General features: G+C 44.4%; 1 pseudogene; it reads right to left on the reverse strand.

Moving 5' to 3' along the window:
- Positions 1–218: 218 nt before the first annotated feature.
- Positions 219–11,533, reverse strand: LOC149355776 (uncharacterized; annotated as a pseudogene).
- Positions 11,534–11,789: the final 256 nt, after the last annotated feature.

Raw genomic sequence — 11,789 nt, forward strand, 5'->3', positions numbered from 1 at the left:
AGTTCAGCATAATCCTTGCAAAACACGAGGCTTCCGCTGTGAACTTCATTGACAAGCCTGGGAAGGGAGTGCTTGAAATAAAATTGCGACAACCGAGTGATGTGTCCAACCACAAATTCCACATCATACAACACCTCAACTAAAACAGTGTTGAGCACTGACAAAAACAAAAAAAGATAACAGTGAGATCTCTGCAGGCAAAACATCGTAAACTGCACTTAGAAATAGTATCTATTTATTCCGGTTTTGGCCTGGTAATACGTTCCTTCTTCGTCCTCTCTCACGTCGTATGTGTTGCTGCTCACAAGCTCTAAGCAATCATTGATGTAGGGGCACTTGATCTCCAAGATGCTGGTTTCACCAACTAATCCGTCGTGGCTAGCTGACAAAAATGGGTGAGTTTCACTCACAGTGGTGCCACACTGCTTCACCTCAACTTTGCACAACTTCTCGAACGTCTGCCGAGCAACAGGCTCATACCGTTGTCCATGGCTTGTTGCTTTATTTCCTCTAAAATGTGAAAAAAGGCGTGGCATCACAAATGTGTCGGGCAACGTCTCTTTTTTTTCGTGGCACATTGGCGACATTTGATGCTGTCAGCCTCAGCTTGCGACTGTCCTCCCACAGATGGCCAGCCTGTCGCACAGTCACCTCTGCAAGCTGCAGCCTGGCTGGCTCTTTCAAGCGAACCCACTTGTCATAAAAGTCTCCACAAGTGATGCAGGAAGGCTCGTCATCCTCGTGCGATGTGTGCACAGGTGTGGCTGTGCCAACTGCAGACGCATTGCCCGGTACTGCAGATTCGACGGTTAGCTGCAGCAAGCTCCCTTCTGCCTCGAAAAGAGGTGCTATGTGGGAGCTTCTCATAGCTTGCACATACTCTTGAGGAGTGTTGTAGCGTCGTAGGTCAGCACTCCTGGCTTCCACCGACGTCTCTTTTTATACCTTCTTCATTGTGAAGTTCATATGGAAGACTTCCGATGGCACCATATTTCTTTTTGTCCCACGATTCCAAAGAGCGCTTCGGTCAGTGCAGGCTTGCCCAGTAAGGCCCTGCTTGTTGGAAAATTTTATTTTCCACAGCACTGCACCTGTCATCCCAGAAGAGATCAAAAAAATTTTTTTATCGTGCCCCAAAAAATAACGGCTCAGATAATTTTTATTTTTTTGTAGTGAACAAAATACTAACTCAGCCCTGCTAAAGAAGGCTTGAGGGGTACGTGGTGTCGGGCAGATGGCTAGATAATAATTATAATAATAATAAATTCTTAATTGTTGCATTTCTGGGTACATATACGGACCGGCAAAAGCGAACAGAGGGCTTGTGAGGCAGTGCCGGGCAGCATGGAAGGAAGACGCCAAGGCAAGAGCATACATAATGTAAAAAATGCTTTTGAAATACAATTGGGACTAAACCGTAGATGGTGCTGCACATATGGATAATATACTAGCACACAATTTTTGTCATCAGTTGGCACAATCTCAACGACTCTGTGGAGATTCTGTTTTGACTGTAATGACCTATTCTCCCATAATGATTTTGTTGTGCAAAGCACCATGGTCTGCCCTTACAAGTCGTTAATTGACTGACCCGTTTTCATGGACATGATTGCAGCATGAAACAGGCTATATGCAACGTTTTTAACGTAGTCTGTCACTCCTCGTGTACATCTTTATAAATTCGCCCATCTTAATTTAAAGTTATATGCATTAACAAATACACTTTTGAACAATGCAATATAGAAATATAAAGAAATAATATATGAATAAAAAAAACTCGCCCCACTCAGAAAGAGGTTCCGGAGTCCCTGCCTGGTGTCCCCGGAGGGTGCTATGCCAAAGCTCGCCTTCAATAGCTGTGTGTGCTCTTGTGCTTACTTATGTGGCTGCAGACTTTTGTCAAGCCAACCTTGCATTTGCTGGCAGCAGAAAGTATGCTGCATGACTTGGTAATTCACGCCCATGCTTGATATGGTCGAGCGTCGTCTGCTTGTGATGGTGCCACCGTCCCCTTACAAAGTAACCATATTCGTCCACTTGTTGAATCCGCAGCTGCCCCACTTTCCCACTGATAACATAATTGTAGGAGTCCAAGCTCTTCAAGGCCTCGACATCTTCTAGGTCGCATGCATGGATTTCAAAAATTAATAGGTTATGTGATGCTCCTGCACAGGTGGCCACAACTTCATATCGTCCACCCATTGTGCGTGATCGATCGTCTGGGGATGCGGCAAAACACAGATACCTGCGCCAGGAACATAAGCAAAACTGTAAAAAAATATCGTTCGTCGAGAACAGTTGACTCGGCTGCACGTCGCGTATCCCTTAGCAAAAAGTAATAGGTTTGAAATATACGGCGGGGTATTTATATTATATTTTAAACATATTTTGTATTCGTGAATGTGCTAAAAATGTGTAGAAAATATATTAGTCAAAGTTCTTGCTCAGTATTTCAAATGTATTTTTAAAATTTGTCAAAAATACCTCGCCTGAAAATATGTTTCGAGCACATTTTAAATACGTGAAAAAATATAAATGCACTTTGAGCATGTTGGCAATGAATGAAAAATGTACTTTTGTAAATATGAAATTAATTCATCCTAAGTATATATCAATTGTAACAAATGGGCAGTCCTTGAAAATATATTTGGAGCCCACTTGCAGCTGCCATTGGAAATGAATTAAAAATGTACTTTCGTAAATATGAAATTAATTCATCCAAAGTATACTCCAAGTGTAAAAAATGGGCAAGTCCTTAAAAATATATTTGCAATACACTCACTTGCAGCTGTCATCAGAAATGAATTTAAAATGTACTTGCAGAAATATGAAACTTATTCGTCCAAAGTATACTTCAATTGTACCTTATAGCAGGCAAACCGCTACCACCCATGACAAGGCAAGAAGGCAAGTTCGTAGTGAGAATTCTGGCCACTTCTAAGCACCATGACCTGCTTTTGGTGCGATAGCTTCACCCTGCTTGGTAAAGCCGAGTATAACAATGTTTGCAACATCACCTTCGGAGAAGCAACCCAGGTGGGCCACCTAGTCACGCGACCTTCTGGTGGCATCACAACCTGCCCATCGGATTCTGAGCTAACTGACCACCGTGGCATGTCGCAGTTCATCACCATGGTCACGCAAGCACTGTCACGGCAGCACCTGCCATCGCAGGGCAGTGGCGCATCGCTTAACCGCTGCACCACTGAGTGGTATGAGGAATCCCAGGGACATATAAATGCATAGGGGAAAATGACCAATTCCGCATATATGGGCATTAACCCATTAACGCTATCGCGTCATAACCTTACAGCGGAGCGTAACTGTCCCCTCTTTGTCAAACCCTCTTATATAAACACAAAGAATGAAACACAAAGCGTTTTTTCCTCTTTCACGGCTATGTTATTAAACTACAACCTCTGCTACCAACCACCAACATCTAGGCCCTTTGCTTTGGGCATGTAGCCATGTCAAGCTGCACATATCATTACATATTATTGGACGATAAGTGTACAAATAACCTACAGAGTGCATTTCACATATAACAATTCACTTTCATGTTGCGCTTCATCCGCATTCGTTCACATCAGTTGTATATTAGAAGCCTCATAGCAATATATGCTGAAAACTCAAGTCCGAGCAATTAAGACTTTTTACTCAAACGCTTGCCGCTAACTAAAGGTTATTAAATCTTTAGTTAGTTAGTTATATGGGGTTTCATGGCGCATAAGCAACTATGACTATCATGCGCCAAACACAAGGTCAGATGATGTTATGTCAAGTGTACAGAGGTTACATTATAATAGATTTAAAACATTGGCTTTCATTAGAAACTTACAGACAAGTGAAAATTCGACAAGTGTTTGCTCGCCTAAAAGCAATGCGGGATGAAATAGAATGTGTTCATTGTAAAATACCGTAACAATTTTGTTTCTAAGTTCTTCGAGATGCGAGCAAGAAATTAAAATGTGATCAACTGTGAGCTCCTCACCACACATTTCACACACAGGTTTGTCTTTTTTTGTTAATAACAAGTTATGGGTGATGTGTCTGTGACCTATGCGTAAACGACATAAAATTACTTCGATAAAACGCTCTTTATGGCGGCATGATTTCCATTCTTTTAAAATGGGCTTTATGGTATGCAGCTTGTTGTGTCCTCCACTTTCCCAAGAAGCTTGCCACTTGGCTCTTAGTCTGCTATGCACTAACTTCATGTAATCCCTAGGAGGCAAATTCACGTGTTTTATTTCCATGGTTCTGGTTTGTGCAGCACACATGTCGGCTCTCTCATTGTCCCTAATGCCAATGTGACTGGGAACCCAGCAGAATTTTATAACATGCTTTTGTGTTGTGACCTTTACTATATTGTGTATGATGCTTCCAATCAGTGGCTCTGTGGCATTTTTGGAGTTTAATGCTGTAAGGACGCTCAGTGAATCTGTATAAATGATGCTGTTTTTGATGTTTTCATTTGTTATTTTCTGTACCGCCACACTAATAGCATAACACTCCGCGGTGAAAACTGTAGCATATGAGGGCAGTCGTACTGCATTTTCATTTTTTTCTTGTATCACTGCGCTTCCTACATGAGCATGTGTTTTTGACCCGTCAGTATAAAATGCTGTTGTGTTGTGTTGGGTTTATTGGCGCATAAGCAGCTAAGGCTATCATGCGCCAAGAACAAGGTAAAATGCAGTGTACTTTCTGTATTTTTCTTGTAGTACTAGATATTTTTGTATTATATGGTCGTGTGGCGTGCAGGTTTTACTGAGGCGTGTTAGTGTGACGTTACACGCTGTGGGCAGAGTGTTCCACGGTGGTAGCGCTTCGTGTCTTGGGGCAATATTTTTAATTTCGTTTAGTATGTTCAGAGCTTGGAATTTTTCTTCGAAGCGCAAGAGCAACGGCTTAATCGTGTGAGGCTTGTTGTTGAAGAGTATTCGGGATGGGCACTTCGTCACAATTGGGTAACAGAGATGTTTGGGCTGAGAAAGGATTTTGAGAATGTATGTACAAGTTAGTGCAGTTCTTCGATCTTCTAAGCAAGGATCATTCGTTTCCACATACAGACTTGCTATTGGTGAAGTTCTGTAAGCACCGGAAGACAACCTTAAACCAAGATTATGGATAGGATCCAGTCGTTTTATGTAGGATGGTCTTGCTGAGCCATATACTATGGACCCATAGTCTAACTTAGAGCGAACCAGAGAACGATGTGTATGCAACAGGCATGCCCTATCAGACCCCAGTGTTTTCTTGACAGTAGTTTCAGTATATTGAGGGCCTGGGAGCCTTTTTTCTTTAAGCTATTGATATGTAGCAAGAAAGTGAGCTTTTTATCGAACGTTACTCCTAGAAATTTATGCTCTTGTTTGACAGGTAATGGGGTCTGGTTTAGATATAGTGTGGGGTCGGCCTGTAGGCCTCGTCTCAGAGAACAGAACCGCTACTGTTTTCTGAGGAGAAAATCTAAATCCGTTTCTATCTGCCCAGGTAGCCAGTTTATTTATTGTTATTTGTATCTGTCGCTCACAAGTAGGTATGCTGGACGACGTGCATGCTATTTGGAGGTCATCTACGTAAACTGAGTACATTATGGATTTTGGGATTACTTTTCCTATGGAGTTCATTTTGATGATGAATAAGGTCGTGCTGAGGATGCACCCCTGGGGTACGCCAGTTTCTTGAATAAAAGTGTTGGAGAAGGTTGCACCTAGGCAGACTCGGAACGAGCGGTTGGTTAGGAAGTCGTTCAAACAGCTCAGCATCCTGCCGCGGATACCTAGGTCCGCTAGGTCACGGAGGATACCGAACCTCCACGTGGTATCGTAAGCCTTCTCTAGATCGAAGACCCCGATACAGTGTTGCTTGTGGATGAACGCTTCCCGGACTGTGTTCTCAAAGTGAAGAAGGTGATCGGTTGTGGAACATGTCTTTTTAAACCCGCATTGGTGTATATCTAAAAGTTGCCGGGACTGAAGTATGAAGGTTAGTCTGATGTTTAGAATGCTTTCGAATGATTTTGCTATACAGCTAGTCAGTGCTATTGGCCTGTAACTGGTGGGACTAGTTGGTGGTTTGCCAGGTTTTAGAAAGGGTACTATGATTGCTTCTCTCCATGCTTGGGGGATTTCTCCACTCATCCATATTTTATTGAAAAATTTTAGGAGAGCCTCTATGGCAGTCTCAGAGAGGTGGGCAAGCATGGCATAATGTATATTGTCTGGGCCTGGTGCTGTCTTTTAACCCGATGTTAGTACTGCGTTCAGTTCCTCCATTGTAATAAGGTGATTGCAGTCTTCATGTATGCATGTTCTGAAGGGAACTTTTTGTTTTTCTACTATTGTTTTGTGTTTTTGAACGGAGTGTGTGTAGTTGGATGAGCTTGAAACTGTAGAAAAATTCTCACCAAATATGCTGGCCTGCTCTTCTAATGTTGTTTGAGTACCGGGTGTTGTTAGCATTCGAAATGTGAAAGGAGTAAAATTTCCAGTGAATTTCCGCACCTGCTGCCACATTTTTTTTTTATGTTATTGAGCTGTTTATCAAGGATATGTACTGTTGCCATGATGCCCTTTCTGTGTTGCGTCTGATGTATCGTGCTTTTGCTCTTGTTTTTTTTAAATTTATGAGATTCTCATGTGTTGGATATCTCCGAAAAATGCCCCAGGCTTTGTTTTGTGTCTTTTTTGCATCTTTACATTCTTTTGTGTGCCAGTGTTTGTGATTTGTTTTACTATTCCAGGGGATTCAGCAATAGCTAAATGTGCGGCAGCTAAGATACAATTTGTGAACTTTTCATTGATCTCATTGATGTCAGTATTTTATAAAACTATTTTCTCTAATGTGGCTTTCGCACTAAAAAGTTGCCAGTCAGCTAAATGTAGCTTCCAACACCGTGGTTTTGTGGGAACGACTGTTGGCGATGATGAGACTTATTACAATAGGGAGATCATCACTTCTATATGGATTGTCTAAAACACGGCAGTTAAAATCGTTAAAAACAGACGGTGAACTAAAAGACAAATCTAAAACACTCATTTTCCCCGAGGTTGGAGAGCAGTATGTGGGTTTATTAGAGTTGAGTAAACAGACGTCATTGCATAAAATAAAATCCTCCACGAGATGGCCTCTAGCGTCAGTTTTCTCGCTTCCCCAAAAACATGAATGCGCATTAAAATCTCAAACTACCAGGTATGGCTCTGGTAGCTCCTCTAAAAGATCCTCTAAGTCATGTAGTGTTAAATTAAAGTGCGGATCGATATATAATGAGCACACTGTGATGGTTTTATGGGCAACCAGAGTGGCTGCGGCAGCTTCGAGTCTTGTTTTTAGTTTAAGCTCTCGAGCCGGGACACCGTTTTTCACTATGATGGCTACGCCTCCCGACAGCCGGCTCGCCTGTTCCCGATCGCGGCGGAAAACAGTGTAATTCTTAAGAAAGTTATTTTTTGGGGGGACATAAATTTGTTTCTTGTAGACAAAAGGCGACAGGAGCGTGTGCTCCTAGTATGTCTTTTATGTCACTGTAATTGTTTAACAGTCCTCTACAGTTCCATTGTATTATGAAAGCCATTTTAATTTTGTGTTTCTATAGGGTGGAAAGGTAGATCGAGTTGTTGATGGCCCCGTGACTCTGGGCCTGTCTTTTTTTGATCGATCCAGAGAGCTCCGCCGACCGTCCGACGTGGACGGCGCGGGGCTGCCCGGGGCCGTGTCCATCGCCTCTGTGGAGGCGCTGGACGACCGTGCAGAAGGCACGTTCGCATTCGAGTTTTACCTCGACCTGTGGTAAGAGGTCTTGAGACCCGCCGACCCGGGGGTCTGCGAAGCCTGACTTGCAGTTGGCGGAGCGCGGATGGCACCGCCACAGGCTCACTGCGTGTGACCTGGACGGGTGCCGAAGCCTGGTGTGGTGCGCCGCGCCCACGCACCACATCGGCGAAGTTTTGTTTTGTTGTGAAGGAGAATGCGTTCGTGAATGCAAAACGCCTTCTCGCTTCTTTAACTGAAATGTTTTCCTTTGTCTTTATGGTGATTATGTCCTTTTCTTTTTTCCAGCACGGACACGCCCTGGAGTACGCTGCATGGTCTCCTTCAAAGTTTGCGCAGTGCGGGGCTGCGTCACATTGATCACAATGATCTTTCGAGGCGCATTTTGCGCACGTTTTCCGGCCGCGGCAACTTTGTGAGCCGTGACCGAACCTTTGGCAGTTGAAACATCGGCGAGGGTTGGGAATGTATGGTCTTACGTTAACTTTCAGATATCCTACTTCGACTGCGTCGGGCAGTGTGCTGGTGTTGAACGTCAGGATCATGTGTTTTGTGTCTATTTCCTTATTATCGAAAAAAGCGCCACTTCAGGATCATTATCTCATATTTTCTCACTCTGGTAGGCATGTGTGGGTCTGCTTGAAAATAGAACCGGAGTTGACTGAACCTGTCTCTAATAGCAAAAAAAAAATGCTGATTTGGTGCAATAGTTCCTATTACATGCATCTCTAGTCCAAAATCCCAGTGTCCAGACTGACAAGCGCCTCTATTTTGGAAAGATCAGTATCTGAAAAAACTGCCCTTTAGTCGAGATCTTCATTTTAATGGAAAGACATTAACAAGGCAAGACTGCCTTGAGAGCCATGAGTGTTTTACTGACATCAGAAAGCACACTTTAACAGCAGAAAAAAAAACTAAGGGGAAACAACGAGAGTCATGCAACTGCAATGCGCTAGCGTTAGTTTTACGGCACACAAAATAAAAACGGAGCCATTAACACGAATATTAGGATGCACATGTGTGTTCCGTGGCCGAGCAGTGAGGAACGAACACATGGGCGGAGTGCCGACCGTGTGGGGCCACATTTCAGCGTATTTTTGTGCTAGCACTTGTTTTTTTTGGGTGCCTTACACAGCTTGATAAATGAGTTTGTGCTTGCATGACCGTTCCAATTCGAAAGAATTTTAAAAAAAATGGTATAGGAAGTGTACTGGCAAAAAAATAACGTGCCATTAACGTGATACTTGCCGCGGTGGCTCAGTGGTTAGGGCGCTCGGCTACTGAGTCAGAGTTCCTGGGCTTGAACCCGGCCGCGGAGGCCGCGTGAGACGAACGTCAAAAGGCGCCGGAGTGCTGTGCGATGTGAGTGCATGTTAACGATCCCCAGGCAGTCGACATTATTCTGGAGCCCTCCATTACAGCACCTCTTTCTCTCTTGCTGTTTACACTCTCACCTACGTCCTTCCCCTTACAGAACACCCAGATATGTGAGGAAATTAATGCACCATTTCTTTTCCTCAAAAACCAATTTTAAATTTTTTTAGGGGATCAAGCGGGAAACACATTCGAGTAAAAAAACGCCACTGCACAGCGCGATGTGGTAGACACTGTGGTAACCATCAAGGCAATCAGTGCTAGCAACCACAGCATAGCACAGTACAGAGATAGGTTTTGGCTTTAGACTCGTTCAACTTGGTTGGGAAGGGGCACAACAAGGAAACTTCTAGAGGTGCACTCCAGGGCCACACACTTTCTTATGAGAGCGTCAGGGCTACACGCTACAATGGCACCTTCTCGCGTTCCCTCTCGGAGTGCTGAAAATGAAATTCCAAGCTGGCTGTCCCTAAAGGGAGCGCTTCGCACTAGCTCTAGCTTTTCTACAAGCACCAAATAATGCGGCAGCAGGTGAGACGGGTTCCCTTCAAACACAGCGAGAGCTTGTATGATTGCAACGGAACCATCTTGCAGCTGTGCAACACAGCTGACTCTCTTGGGCATTTTATATTCTTCAGAATGCTAGAGAATTGCATTGTGGTGAAACCTGTGGTAATAAATTATTTTCGGGGGGATAACTCCCAAGTGGTTTTCCAGAGCTACCTCTAGCCTGATGCTACCACCTGAGCCACTCTGTCGCTGATAAACAACTACACCCCCAAGGAATGCCACTCCAGTCCTACCCATGGTCTTGCGGCCGACCATCCTTTCAAAAAATGCCTTTGCTTCCGGCATATCAATTTTGTCTGCCCACAAAGCAAGGTGCTGCCACCAAATGAAAGTACGCATAATCTACTCGGCAACGCACTGAGTCCCAGAGAAATAATTTAAAAGAACAGCGTTCCGTCCTTCAAAAGGAAAGCAGGATGTTGCCCAAAGAGGACCCCAAGCTTCCACAGAATCTGTCAAGTGGAGCAGCTGGTGAACATTGTACGACATGTTTTCCTTGCCATACAAAGTGCCCATTTGCAAAACAAACTTTTCAAGCATAATCCGTTCTTCACAGAGGTTTTGCTCAGTGATCTGTGCCTTAAGTAGCAAATGCATGCTGAAATAAAGAAGCAAAAAGTGCTTAAAAAACTGGTGGGGCAGAACTGGCTTTAGTACAGTGTGCCCATAAAAAAGCAAAAAGGCCCGCATCTCTGAAGCCTTCCAATGAGCTCTATCCTCAAACCTCGTTGGGGTGCGGGTAATCCCTGTTGGGGGTGAGATAGCCAACAACAGGCTATTTAACTGAGACACTTTGGTTCCGATGTACCAAGGGCAGTCATGGTACTCACTCTCCAGCCAGAGTTTAAGCAGCTGTCGCATGACACCAAGGCATGCGCAGTGCTGATAGTCCGGGATGAAGCCATCCACTACATCAAACCGAGGAAGAGTCATGGCAAGGCAAGGCCCTTTAACTCCGTTAATAGGCTCTGAAAGCGTGCCCTTCTTGGCCTCTTCAAGATGCTCCACAGCACTCCTGCGCTTTGGAGCAGGATCTATATATTCATATGAAGAACCCCCGGGATGGTAACACCAGACACAACCATAAAAGCCGTTAAACTGTTTACAGTTTCGCACTGCTGACCGAGCAAAAGCATCCACCGAACATGCAGCTGCAAAAACTCTAAACTCTAACTTGTTCCCCATGCTTTAGGAAAGAAAACCCCGCTGAAAGCTCTTGTAGCTCCTTTGCAAAGGGTGTAAGGAGGGTTGTCATGTTTGGTTTTGAGAAACCAAACCACAAGGCAGGCATAAGCATATATTGCTTTCGCACAGCGGGGTCCAGTTGCAGGATTTTACACTGAACGGGCCAGATTTCGACAGCTGATTTTTCAAACACTCTTATTCCATTAGTGTTCCAGAGCAGCGAAATGTCATTATTCGAAAAATCAGCCGACAGCCTGGCATGTACAATGCCATCCACTACATCTGTCGTTACACCTCCTCTTTTAACTTGTGGAAGCCACTTCAGGTTCTGCTGTGCAAGGACCTTTTCAATTTGCTCTTTCAATGGCATCACAAGAAAAAAAGGCCAAGAGGCCATATCAGCGTCCCGCTCACAGTTTTCGCAGCGAACCCTAGTCTGAGAAGTCAACCTCCCCAAGTAACCGGTACAATCAAGGCAATAGAAGTGCTTCTCAGCACCAGGGATGTGTGCACCCAAGGCCTTGAGCAAAAAAGTCTTGGATTTTGGGGCTTTCCCCGGGCTGATAAAATTCAGCATGTCCAGCAGGCCTGTGATGCCCTGGTCACTTATTTTGTGGCGCATCACATAGGAAAGGACAAAGGCCGCAACTTGTGTCCTTTCATCTGCGAATGGTAGAGCACCTTCTTCCACTCTGTAGTTGTCAGAGACCTAAAAAAATTCCAAGACAAACAATGAAATTCATGGGGCACAGATGCGTCAGCTGCATGCACATCTCAACCTGGGTCGTTTGTATGACCTAGGTTGCAACAGGCAGTCTGCCAAGGGCAGAGGTTGGCAACCTGGCCCCCTCCGCCTGCCTGGGCCACACTGTTCCACCTGTGAC

Source organism: Amblyomma mixtum, chromosome 3 (genome assembly GCF_055824585.1).
Source record: "Amblyomma mixtum isolate Tamu chromosome 3, ASM5582458v1, whole genome shotgun sequence".
Classification (NCBI taxonomy): domain Eukaryota; kingdom Metazoa; phylum Arthropoda; class Arachnida; order Ixodida; family Ixodidae; genus Amblyomma; species Amblyomma mixtum.